A 14,727-nucleotide genomic window follows, 5' to 3' on the forward strand; every position below is an offset into this window, starting at 1 on the left:
TGATTGTTCTGCTTCAACATTGAGGTTGAGCGGACTTTCAGGCTGAATATATTCACTCATATTGGCCAAAATCTAGGCCAATTCCACCTCATATAATGGGTCTTGTGGTGGACTTGTGCTGGGAGTTAGGGGAAGTTTTGCTTCATCCCTCTCTTCTTCACTAGTATGCTCTGTTTCCTCCTCAAGTTCTGATTCTTGGTTGTCTATTCCTTCCAACAGTAAGGGTTGCTCATTTTCAGGGCTAGATAATTCTAAGGGTTGGTTGCTGCTACCTTGAAGGTTTTCAGCGATTCCCATGCTTGTTCTCAATCTGGAAGAGTATCTACATTTTTGTGGTCTGTTTGCTGTGCTAGTGGTCCTTTTTCTTTTTGGGGTAGGTAAGGCTATTCCCCTGTCTATAGCAAACACTAATTCTTCCCAAGCGATTTGTTGTTGGACAAGATTGTAGCTTACTATCAACCGAATTAGACAATTATGACTTACAACCATACCTATATGCCAAGATTTCTTTATGCTTTGAGCAACGTCTTGCAACAAAAAACTCAAATGTGCAGGCAAGTTTACATAACATTTCTGTTTTAAAACTACTAGTAATTTAAGGTGGCTTGGTCTTACCACATCCTTTCTTCCATCGCATGTAATGTAGTTCTAAACTACTCTAGCTAACTATGTCAATGGTTCTCCTAGAGATGAAGTCTGGACTCCTTTACCTTTGACATTCATGTTCTGTCCCTCGTCCCGAAAGACAGCCATGATGTCTTGAAGCCTTAATTTTTTATGTGTCCATATGGGTATGACTGCTAGTAGTCTAGATACCTTAGCTATTACTGTATCCGTCACTGTTATTCATCTTCCTCTTACTATAGAATGATCATCCTGCAAATTCTGTAAAAATTCGATAGCCACGTTTTCATTGGGTTGCTATAGTCGTGTAAAATATGTGACCCATCCAGCCCTTACTAGAATTTCTTGTGTGGCATCAGAAACTACTAGTGTCTATGGCTCGCTATGTATTAATCATCCTCCCATTTTGTCTGAATTCTGCACATTGTTATTTTTACACAGCAATGCACAGAGCCAACAATGGAACAACAAACTGTAAATATCGGATAATACCTTTTTTTAACATAGATACCGTTAAAACTTGCTATTATGGGATATCATGCAGCCTGGTACAACCAAATAAAAGATTGACACATATGCAAAAGCGCTTTAGAAGTCACCCGCGCCCCCCCAAAAAATGATAGGTCGCCTTCGACCGGTTAAATGGAGGAGCGGCGTACTGACGACAATCGTACCATGGTGAAAAGATGGCAAGGTGTACATATTTATGACAAGGTCACGAAAAACATTGAGTTTCTAAAATCGATGCATTAAAATGGAAATTATGAATAGATATGGAGATGCTATGAGTGATGCGAAAAAGGGAAAAGAACAACTGACGTAGGTAAGATGCTATGCAGTCATTATTCCACTTAAACTGTTATGATTGACTTTTTAAAAGATATTTCATGCATAAAAGGTTCAAAAGTAATTGGGAACATAATCTCTTTTGAAATGAAGATAAAGAAATAAGAAAAAGGTTTATAATTACTATTGATGTTTGAAACATATGAATCCAATACCATCAACAGAGCTCTGTTGCCCATAGGTGTTTATAATCTTGACAAAGTTTCTTTTTCACCATTTGGAACCACAATCCTTTATGTATGCCTAGGAAAGTGCCTTGTGATGTCAGGATGGAGGCCATTGTGCTGGCTTGGTAACCAAATGGATCACAATGCCATTCACTGGGAAGGAGTGAAAGGTGGACAGGTTGGCTCATGATGAGACCTCCTATTCCAAGGACTTTTATTTTTCTGATGTATCCATTGGATCATATCCCTAGTGTGGTGGCCATAGTGGGAATTCCACTTCACTGCTTCCTTATGATCATGGTAGGCTGGCTCATGATGAGACCCCCTATCCTCCATCTGACAAATCATAGAATTGTTAGTAAACATATATATATTTTTTCTTTCCTTTTTTTTCTTTTCTTTTATATAGCACTTCCTATTTATATATAGAGGATGGCTCAACACTCCTTAAGAGTAGGGATGGTGGAAGAAGTCTGAACATATCAATAGAAGAAAATATGCCCTTATTCTTGTTTACTAATAATAATCAAAGAGAATTATGAGAATTAGGGAAGAACCAACATGATACAAGTAATCAATCAATTTGAGTTCTAGTGAAGATAAGGACATCAAAGTAATATAGATAGTTGTGTCTTTCCCTTTTACTAATCAATACAAAGCAATCTCATTAAGGATGATAATTTTTCTTTGATTTGCTTATTCCAGTAACCTCTAATTTTGTATCCTTGCTTTCAAAGGATCATGAAGAGTGAAACATTATTCACAAAAAAAATGCACTCAAAAAAAGGTGTTGTTTCTTAAATGGAACGGCTGTTGTTCCTTAAGAGGAGCAGCAAAAAGACAACTGCACGCAAAACTGTTGTTCCTTAAGAGGAAAGGTAGAAAGATAAAAAAAATTGCACATGAAACTGCAGTTCCTTAAGAGGAACAACAAGTAAAACACACGCAAGTGAAAGTGTTGATCCTTCGGCGGAACAACATAAAAACAAACCGAAGCGAAACTGTTGTTCCTTAAAAGGAACAACAACAAGCAAAAAAAATGACAAAACTGTTGTTCCTTAAAAGGAACAACAACAACCAAAAAAAAAGACAAAACTATTGTTCCTTAGAAGGAACGACAACTGTTCCTTAGGAGGAACATCAACTGTTCCTTAAATGAAACAATGTAAAGCATGTGCATACCAAACTGTTGTTCGTTAGATGGAACAACTGTTGTTCCTTTTAAAGGGAATAACAACTGTTCTTTAAATGAAATAGCGCAAACAAATGTAAACAGGACTGTTGTTCCTTAAATGGAACGGCTGTGGTTTCTTGAGAGGAATAACAATTGTTCCTTAAGAGGAACAACAACATACAAAAATGCAGAACTGTTGTTCCTTAAATGGAATGGCTGTTGTTCCTTAAGAGGGACAGCAGCTGTTCCTTAAGAGGAACAGTTTAAATATAAACACGCAAAACTATTGTTCCTTAAGAGGAACAACAAAAATGCAAACACGCAACACTGTTGTTCCTTAAATGGAACGCAACTGTTCCTTAAGAGGAACAACAAAAATATAAACACATGAAAAACTGTTGTTCCTTAAATGGAACGACTGTTGTTCCTTAAGAGGAATAGCGGTTGTTCCTTAAGAGGAACAACAAAAATATAAACACGCAAATGGCTGTTCCTTAAGAGGAATGGTTGTTTTTCCTTAAGAGGAACAACAACTGTTCCTTAAGAGGAACAATAGCTATTCCTTAAGAGGAACAACACGAAAATTAAATAAAGAGAAAAGTGTTGTTCCTAAAATGGAACAACTGTTGTTCCTTAAGAGCAACAACAACTGTTCCTTAAATGGAGCAACACTAAAATCTGTACAAAAAATAGTTTATACAAGAAAATTTAAAAAATAAAAGTTTCCCTACAAAATTCAAAAACAAATGAGTTGTTTACTAGATTGATGTTGAGGATGGGTTAACCTCCTTAGCGAGAATTTGCATGGTGGAATCTTCCCATGACTGTTGTTAAAAGGACTCCTTGGTAAGCGGTTTGTGATAAAGTCGCACTCGATGACCATTCGCTTTGAAAGAATATCCAGATCCATCAATGGTTGTCAATGTAATGGTGCCATTATCATGCATTTTTTGTATCTCATAAGGTCCTAGCCATCTGGTCTGGAGTTTTCTGGGGAAATCCTGGAACCTTGAATCATATAAGAGTGCCCAGTCTCCTTCGTGGAAGATCTTCTTTTTAATAAGGGCACTGTGCCATTTCACCCTCTGTTATTGAATTAATGTAGTGTGTTGAAGTGTTGAGAGCCTGATTTCATCTAATTCATTGATTTCTTGTAATCTATTGGTTTGAGCTTCATTTAAATTCAAACCCACCTCCTGTGGCGTTCTTAATGTTTGAATCTCGAATTCGATTAGGAATATGGGTTCCTTACCAAATACTAATTGATATGGTGAATATCCCGTGGTGTTTCTCCATGTTGTGCGGTATGCCCACAAGGCTTTTGGCAATCTTGAAGCCTAGTCACGTCTGTGTGATGCAACTGTTTTTGTAAGTATTTCCTCAATTACCTTATTAGTACTTTCTACTTGGCCATTTTCCTGTGGGTGGTATGGAGTTGTAATTTTGTGCAGAATATGGTAATTTCTCAATGTTGCAGCAATCTTGTTACCTACGAATTGCAGTCCTCCATCTGTAATTATGTCTCTCAGCAGGCCATATCACACAAATAATTGGAAAAGAAAATGTATTACTGAATCCTCTGTAGCTCTTGACAGTGCCTCTTCTTCAACCCATTTAGTAACATACTCTGTTGCAACCAGTATGTATGTTTTTTTATTAGATGATGGGTTAATAGGACCAAAAAAATCTAGCGCCCACCGCTCAAAAGGCTTGATTACTAATTGTGGGTTCAGAGGCATCTCATCAAATTTTCCAGGGCATCTTGCCCTTTGGCAGCTATTACAGGCTTGAACAAACTTTTTAGCATAAGATAGTGGGCCAGTAATAGCCTGTTTGTAAGACTTTGTGACCGGTTCTGCGGTCTGCAAAACGTCTGCCACACGGCCCATCGTGGCATGCTTTTAGAATTTCAAACACTTCATCTTCCCGGACGCATCTTCTGATGTGCATATATGCCCTTGTATGGAATAAGTAGCCCCCAATCCAAGGGAATCAAGTATTGCGCTGCACTATTTGTTTTCTTTCATTAGGCGTTAGGTGCTTGGGTAATTTTCCCACTGCCAAGTAATTTGCAACGTCGGCATACCATGGTGTTCTAACAGTAATAGCAGATAAATGTTCATCAAGAAATTGATCCTCAACTGCTACTGCGTCCGCTGGCTTTGGCATTCGTGAGAGAAAATCAGCTACAGGGTTTTCTTTTCCAGGTCGATCCTTAATTGTGATGTCAAATTCCTGCAAGAGAATAAACCATCTTGTCACTCTTCCATTTGTAACAAGTTTATTTTCTAAATACTTAATAACAGAGTGATCTATATATAAAACTACTGGATATCCAGTTATATAATGTCTAAATTTATTTACATCATATATTACAGTTAAAAATTCTTTTTCAATCATAATATAGTTTAATTCAACAAGAGATAGATTTTTGCTGATATAATATATTGCATATGGCTTTTTATCTTCTTCCTGTCCAAGAACTGATCCGATTGTTGTGTCTGAAGCATCAGATGAAATCTGGAATGGCAAATCCCAGTTTGGGCCCTTTAGCACTGGGGCTGTTGATACAAGATTTTTTAGATCCTCAAAAGCATGGTCACACTTATCTGTCTAAATGAAATCAATATTTCCTGTTAGTACATCTAAAGGTGCAGCAATCTGAGAAAAATGCTTTATAAATCTTCTATAATAACCAGAAAATCCCAAAAAACTGCATACCTCTGTTTGTGCTGTAGGGGTAGGTATTGACAAAATTATCGAAATTTTAGCCAGATCTACCTGTATTCCAACTACTGAGATATAATGACCTAAGATGAGTCACTCGGTCATCATCATATGACACTTTTCATGGCTCAAACAGAGCCTAGTGGCAATGCATCTTTGCAGCACTTTTTCTAATGTTTGTAATGATGGCTCAAAGTCATCCCCATAAGGTGTGAAGTCATCCATATATACTTCGAGCCCTTCATTTACTAAATCTAAAAAAATGCGGAGTACATCCCTATGAAATGTGGCAGGTGCATTGCATAGCCCAAAGGGTAAGACCCTGTAAGCATATGTTCCCCAAGGACAGGTAAAGGTAGTTTTATCCTAATCTTCAGGGGAAATCTGGATCTGATTGTATCCACTGAAGCCATCTAGGAAAAGAAAGAATTTCTTTCCTACTAAAGTGTCCAAGACTTGATCAATGAACGAAAGGGGGAAGTGGTCTTTCTGGGTTGCTTTATTCAGTTCTCTATAATTCTTTTTTGGCACCACTACTAATGGAGAGACCCACTTGCTATCAGATATTAGGTAGATAAAGCTTACATCTAAATTTTTTTGCAATTCAGCTTTCACAATATCCTTAAGATGAGGATTTAATCTCCGTTGGGGTTGGCAAATGGGTCTAGCATCCTTTTCTGTATAGATGTGGTGTTTACACAACTGGGGATTAATTCCTTTTATGTCCAGGTAATCCCATGCAAAGGCTTCTTTATATTTCTTCAGGAGTTGAACCAGCTTTTCTTCTTGTTCAACAGTCAGGTTTTTGTTAATGTTCAAAGTTTTTCTTGGCTCAATTTCTATGGTTTTTCTGTTATAAACAGAGGTGGTTGGTATTGATTGATCATGAGTATCTTTTAGGGGATCTTCTTCTACTTCATTATCGAATGCTGCTTTGATCATGTGACATTTTAGATCGGATCTAGTTTCTAGTTGGTTAATGAAGCTGTTAACGATGTCATCCTCTGTTTGATCTTTAAATTCAAGGGCATCTTCTATGGTTAGTGGTGATCTAATGCTTTCAGTTAGGTATGATACAGGTTGTTTTTTTTTTTTTGATTATTGTTAAAATTGGCTGGGCTGGAGGATATAAGGCTAAATTCTTTACTTTTCTTCCTCTTGCTATAGTCATGCTGCCTTGTCGACAGCCAACGTAAGCATTAGAAATTGCTAGCCAAGGTCTACCTAGAATTAAGGGGTGTCCATCCAGTCAGTTTCTAGGATTGATGATCAGAAAGTCTGCAGGGTATTCCCAGGAGTCTACAGACACCATTACATCATGTAATGTACCCTGTGGTCTAACTACCGATTGGTCAGCCAACTCCAATAAGGTTGTAGTTGGGTCTAATGATGTAATGCCAAGTTTTTGACAAGTGGTGGTTGTAAGAATATTGATTGCAGCTCCTAAATCAACTAAGGCATTGGGGAAGGAGCATCCATTGATTTGCACTGTGACTATAGGATTTCCTGGGTCCTCATATTTTACAGGTGCTTCTCTTCCTGATAGTAAGTCAGATAGGGTACCGACTACATGGATAGTTGGATTTGTTTTTATTTTCCTCTTTGGCTTTTTCATACATAATTCTTTGATAGTTTTTGCATAAATCAGGATGTCTTGAATAGCTTGGAGGAGTGGAATTTTTATACACAAATTTTTTAGTTCTCCCAGAAGATCAAAATCAGGATGTTCTATTGGGCGAGGTATGATTAGTTGTTCTGGGAATGGTGGAGAAGAGGTGGTTGCTTGTTCATGAGTTTTCTGTCTAAGCATATTCTCTTCTTGTAGTGTTTGTTCTATAGGTAACAGATTTTCAGTTTGAACATTTTTATCTCCCTCTAATTCTATTATATGCCCAAATCTTAATTGAAAGTCATTGCACTCCCTTAACTCGGTTTCTGGTTCTGGTCCTTCAATTATTTGCATAGATTGAACCGATCTATTGTTGGGGTTCGGGTTGGGTTGGGCTGGGAGTTGCGGTCTTAAGTTTCTCTAGAGGTTTTGTTGCAATGTATAAGGTGTTGGCAATGTGGGTTGAGGGAGAGGGATCGCTCCAGCTGACTGATTTATAGGTCTTTATCAGTTCGACTGCCAGTTTTGACTCTGCGAGGTGGAGGGTGACCATTGTGTTGAATATGCATTATTTTTCCAAAATGGTGGACAATAAGGAAAGTTCAGCCAATTGGTTTGATTTGGCCATGGTGATATGGGGAATGGCTGCTGTGACCAGCTGGAGAAAGGTGGTTGATTCTACCACATTCCATTATACTGCTGAGCATTATACTGAGGAGGCTGAAAAGAAGAGGATGGATCAATGGGCATACCTGTTTGTCGTGACTGCCACTGGCAGCGCTGATTTAGTAGGTAAACCGGTTTTGTTTCTTCTTCTGCTTCTTTGTAGACTACTTTTAGTCCTAGGAGTGATGGGAAACTTTCTATGGAGTGATCTTTCGTACAAATAATGCAGATTTTGATCGTATCCAGCAGGCACTCTTTGTGGCTATGTTTCTTTTTGCATCTAGGGCAGAATATTGCCAAATTTTTGTTCCGCTTCTACCTTCATTTGTTTAGCTTGCATAATGTCCAACTGCATTGTTAGAGTCCCTAGAATATCAGTTTTGAAATCTTCTAGTAGATTTCCGATTTCTGCGTGGGTTATACCTCCACCGGAGATCTTGTTATCCCTTGTGGTCATGTCACATTCTACTAGATTCCGTCTTGTGCTACCTCTTGAACTACTAATACACAAATCAATGAAGTCAGCGAAATTTTCTTGATATGTGTCACCTTTACCAATAATTTTTAATGTTTCAATCCATTTTTCTTTCATCCCTTTAATTAATGTAGTTTTTAACACTTTGTTAGGCAAGGGTAAAGATGCATAAGGAGATCTCTGGAGATTGTATTGAAGGCGTTTTACATATTCCTCCAGTGTTTCACTAGGTCTCTCTGTCACTTGAAATATATCATCCTTTAATTCTTTGGATCTGCAATAGTCCTAATATTTCTTTAGAAAAGCAGTTTTCATCTGATCCCAGTTGTTTATAACGCCCCCACCTAACCCCATAAACCATCATAAAGCTACTCCTTTTAATGTGGAGGGAAATAATTTTAGTTTTTGGGGATCAGTGATATAGTCATACCCCTAGAATAATACATCAAACTCAAATAGAAAAGCATCTAGATCCTCTGATGTTAGGCCATAGAAGGTAGGAATATTCTGGAGAGGAATGGATTTTATAGGTGCATTAACTACGGTGTCCACGATGGGATACTGCAGTGTGGAGGTTTGAGATGTTTGCTGGTTCTGGGCCATTTGATCAAATATGTGCCAATACCCTTCTGGGATTTCTAGAGAGTTATTCCTAGGATGACAAGAAGGAATAGGAATGAGCTTAACAACACTTCACTGGTCTGGGATAATGAGTGTTCCTTGTTGAACTACTACCTAGGGGGGTCTTGGCTCCTCAAGTTATCCTTCTTTGTTTTGGATAAACTTAACAACACTTCCCTTATCTGGGCTATTGAGTATTTGAATTATTTCGAGAGGGGATATTTGCTCTTTTGTTTCCCTTGTTTCTCGTCCTCCTTCACAGAGATTACTAGAATTCTCTTCTTGTAAAGAAATTGGGCAAGAATTCTCAATTTCTTGAAAATCTTGCTCAGATGTTTTGTTGTCCATCTCAGCTACAGATGGTGAGTCTATGGCCCGAAGGGAGCCAGTAGGTTGTCTAGAAGAAAATTTTCTAGGGCCTACTGATGGCTGAGATTTGGATTTCTTAATGATATTGTCTATGATGGTTGATCGACCAAGGGTCACCTGTCCCTTAGCTTTGTCAGGTTTGGGTAGTGGTTTTGGATTATTTTCAAGTTTTTTCTTCTTAGTCATACACACAACTCAAATATTTATTTCTACCCTAAGTTCTTTAACAATCCTGCTGGAAAGTGGGCGGGGGAGCAGGACTTTTACATGCTCCGTATGCAGGTTCTTACCTTCTGTTTTTAATACCCAACTCTTTCCTAACATGCACCCATCAGATGCACACTACTCTTTAGAAATGGCTACACTCTCCCCGGCAGCGGCACCAAAATGTTGAGGTATAAAAGGTGTCTTTTTAACTCCTAATTATCTTCACATTAGTTATCAATCCGGGCAAGATTTTCTATTTCAAGAGTGTACACAGTTTGTGGCGACTATTTACTCAAGAGTAATGTTTCTAAATTGCAATATAGTGCTTTCAAATACAAGAGTAAACGGATGCTTTAAATAAAACTCACTTGCAATTAAAGGAAACTCAATGCTCTGAAACTAAATCATTTATTCAACAAAGTAACAGCAATTATCAGTCAAGGATACTGTAGCAATAACTCATTCCTTGTTTAACTGATATAAACTAAATCAAGCATAAATAAAATCCTCAATCTGAGAGTTTTGACAGTAATAGCCAATGTTCTTTACAGTTGTTGATCTCACACACACCACACTAAATAACCAATTGGAAATGGCAATGAATTAAATCAATAATGCTACTTCAACTAATCGAAGTGAGATAATTATGCTTACTGTAAGAATGCTAAAAAGGCAAACATAAATGATTTCAGAAAGTAAATGAGCAGCAACGCTATATAATAGAAATGAACAACAAAACTTATGTAACTACAATGAACAACAAAGCTAAGTTACTGAAATGAACAGTGAAGCTCTGTAAGTCAAATGAACAGCACAACAATATACTTGCAAAAAGCAGTGATCTTGTTATGAGGGAAATGAACAACAACGCAATTCAATTACAACATATAAAGCAGAACAATTCATTAAGTCTAGAAATACGAAACAGTAAAGCGATGCGACTACAATAGATAGAAATGAAACCAAGCCATCACACGGCAGAAATCGTAAAGGGATGATACAAAAATAGCAAGTGAATCCACTAGCGCCGGGCCCTTAGCTGCTAGTGAACACCATCGGATTACTTCAGTATGAAAGAAGGAACAAAAACTGTATTATATATTAATCATATGCAAAATGGTTACAGCCAGTTCGTACTCTCTTTCAACAATGAGAGTCGATGATCAAAGTAAAAATACAAAAGTGATTTCTGAATAATCTCCCGTATTATTTACAATTGTTGTCCCTTTTATAATGGCCAGGCAGATAAAATAGTAACAATGGATAGAATAGTAACAGCGATCCCTCAGGATCAAGAGATCCGGAGAGATCCACTCAATCTTCCATATTCAATTAGCTCTTTGTCTTTTGCACTGATACTGTGATCTTCTCTGTCCTTATCCATAACTGCGCGCTCCATCCTTGTCTTGTTGCCTGTACGCTGCTTCCTGGTGAAGGAACAATAGTTACTCCACTTTGTCTTTTTCCTTCTCTCAGGTAGGGAACAGTAGTTTTCCCATTTCATCTTTTTCCTACATGAAAAAAGACAATAATTAGCTAAATTGTAATAATAAATAGTTCCCTAGTTTTTACTATAATCCTTTGTTATATGAATATCTTTAGAACAAAAATGGGATATAATTAAAGGAAAGGATGATGAAATAAATGGAAAATTCTTACCTTTTTCATAGCTCAACACCTTTACCAACGTGAACCAATGTATATATCTGCAAATACTAACTTGAAACTTCATAGCTATTCCAGACTTCAGTCATACCTAGATTATAACATTTATAGGATAAATATGCGTTAACATTCAGATCTAGCCTAGCAATTATCATATCATACAATGATAAGTCGTTTCAGGTCTCATGATCCTAATCCAACATTGCATCAAAAGGTGCACAAGATAATTCAGATCATATCATAACCATAGCCCTTACAAATTTCACCCCTAGCCCTTTTACCTTCTCCTCCTTATATAGTTTTAGTGTTTCTCAATACCTCAGACCAAAAAAACACTTAGAACCTGTGGTATTCTTGGACGGGATCAAATATCCATTACTCCGCTCAATATTGTGGGCTAATACCATGGTATTGACCCTTGGTATTATTTAACCTTAATTTTCCATCCCATGCGCGCTTTTCCTCTTGTGAAAGTGTGTGCATACTTATACGCTCCTTTTGTATAGTGAACCCGCTTGGATACGCTACTTGGACTAGGTGAACCTGCGTATACAACTTAATATACCTAAAAACATTCTTTTTCCTCAATTGCTAGATTCTGATTTGTAGTCCTTTGTCCCATCATCCATTTCTTTTGTACCATTACCCTATTACCTCTGAATTGACCTGTTACAATGTGACTTTCCCTTTATCAAATCTGAACTGACCTGTGAGTGAGTTCCCATCAAGGACAACACCTATATCATAATGGCAATAGTTTGGAAGTATTTCTGGAAGGTGTTTTAGCATGGATAAGGACTTGTAGGAGTTTTCTTCCCTTCATAAGTCTAATGCAATAATTGTTACTTGCAGGGTTCATATGAGGTTTACTTTTTCTCATTATGTTATGTTGAGGGAAGTTTTGTTTATGTGCTTCAATGTGGAATTAAAGCACTCACATGCTCATTTTATCTTATTTCAATTGGAGTATGGAATATTTGTAGGAGATGCTTTGTGCTTTTGCTATATGTGAGAGTTATTTGCAGTAGAAAATTACCTTGTAGGTGTAATATCCACATGTTTTTATCAACAAACATTTATGTACTTCCTTTTTCTAGTGAATATATGAGTGGTCTCAAGATTTAGCCCAGGAGGGGCAAACCCCGTCAACAAATATTTTGTTATGCTCTTCATTATGCCTGTATGAGTTATGTGTTATTATGTTGCTTATGTTAAGTTTACATGTGAAGACTAACTCATGACTTAAAGAGACACTGGAAAAACATGTTTTGTATCAAGACCCATTTTACCTTGCAGAGCCTCAAAATGGTATTATTTTTATTATGTTTGATTGTGGAGCAAAAGAGAGTGAACACCTCCTCCATTTTCATACAGGTTGGTATCAGAGAACCAGTTGACCAAGTTGCAAGAATGGGCAGAAAAATAATTATCCGAGAGATAGAGGAGAGGAATTTGGCTCTTCTTATGGAGAACATAGAGTTGAAAATGATGCTAGAGATGGTTGAAGATGAGAAGAGGCACATGAAAATTTAGTTGCAGTATGTGTTAGAAGAACAAGTTGTTGAAAGTTCTACTATTGTGCTTGTAAGAGAAACCTCAAGAATGAAACTAGTATGTGGCCATCGTTCAAATAGTGGTTATGGACCATATGAGGAAGATGATGCATGTGCATTTTGAAAGTTTCTTCAAGAAGCGCACCATATTCTAGTTGATAGGAGTGGGTGGATAGAGCCATCTGCGATATCATTGTCATCATCATCAGAAGATGAAAATATGAATGGAAAGTTTAAGGAGGTAATTAGCATTTCAAGTACAATTCCTTTTGCTTATGTGCATGAAAACTCTTTTGCAGTGTTTGAGAAACATACTAAAGGCATAGGTATGAATATGCTTTCCAATATGGGTTATGAACGTGGAGGCCTCAGCATAAATGGCCAAGATATTACCAATCCAATCATGGTTGAGGAGAGACCGAAGTATCAGGGATTGGGATATGGTCGAAAGGAGTTTGGAGAATTCTCTAAATGACTTGAGGTACATCAACCATCTGAGGATGACATGTCACCACCCTATGAAAATGTTCATTAATCTCCCAAGCGAGATGAATGCTTGAAGGGACCTTGCATGGAATCATCCAATCAACTCCATCAAAGATACAACCCTAGAGCCGTATAATTCTCATGGGTGTTTTCCAATGCATGGTAATTTTGACTATTTGTGGAATAAGTACCCTTGCACTTTTTGTGTTGCATTTGACCATTTTATGGTTGTATGTAAGCAACGTATGACACTTTTTAAAAGAATGGATCAGATTCTAGGCATATAGCATAATGATTCTTTTTCACATGAGATGACAATTTACTCTACAAGCAAGAGAAAGTTCTTTTGTACCCATTGCAAGATGCATGGGCATGGCACTTAACGATGTTGGAAGTTACATCCAGAGATCCGTTCAAAGAAAGGAAAAGTGATTGTGCAACATAATGGAAGGGAAACAAGAGGTTGCAAAGAGGACTCACAAAAATCCTAAGCAACCTTCAAGGCAAAGATGGTGCAAAAAAAGAAACCATAAGCCTAGGATAGGCAAAGTTTGGGTAAAATTATTTTGTTAAAGTTGCTTTGAAAATTTTGTAATTACTTGTTGTTGTTTACCTGTTTAGGTACTTTTTTAAAGTGAAAAATCATGGTTGTTATGTTCAACAAGTATGTGTTTTCCATTTATGTATGTATTGGCTTGTTTACAAGTCCACATGTTCAAGGACTTTTGTGAATGTACAAGATTATTGTTCAAATATTGTCTACAAGTTTGTCATGTACTCACTAATTTAAGTATTCAATATGAAACATGTGTGAATATAATATTTTTTTCAAGATTGTACAAGATGACTATGTTTTGTAGGCAAGACCAATTGTATCATTGAAAATTTTGTAGCAGCATACTTTTTATGCACAAGCTCAGTTTGAAGACGTTAAAGCAAATTTATGTTTCTTATGAATTCCAAGATGGAGTCAAGTTTGTCTTCAACAGTTTAACTTCAATATGAAGTGCTTTTGAGCTATGTAAAGATGAGATTAAAGAGAATATTTAGATTCCACTCATCAGTATTTTGTTCCTGCATCAATGATAAGAATGTTGGCTCAATTATTAATAGGATAGTAGGTCTTCACAAAGAAGATAGGTGAAGTGCCTTGATTGGAGCTCGAAGGGAACCAATTGAAAAGTAAGCATTTTAGATTTAATTTTTGGTTGCTTTTGAGTTTCAGCCTCATTATATTGACTATGGAAGTAAACTTTTGGAGACCAAAAGTTTCAAGTGGGGAGGTGTGATCATGTGATCAAATTTTTGCTCAAAAATGAAAGTGCACACGAATACTTTAAATTGGTATCAAGTCAAAGTGCTCATCGTTTTGAATCCAACGACATTCATTTCACCTCAATCCGACACCATATGCTCAAGTTATCACGTGTTGACTGTTTGGCCCAATAACTAAAATTTAGGTAGGTTTGCTGAATGGGTAGTTGACTGGGTTGACCGTACGATGAGTCAATAGAGTGACTGTGTAGGGTACGAGCCAA

Source organism: Pinus tabuliformis, chromosome 5_2 (assembly GCF_031772625.1).
Source record: "Pinus tabuliformis cultivar Carrire ecotype Pingquan chromosome 5_2, CPIR1, whole genome shotgun sequence".
Lineage (NCBI taxonomy): Eukaryota > Viridiplantae > Streptophyta > Pinopsida > Pinales > Pinaceae > Pinus > Pinus tabuliformis.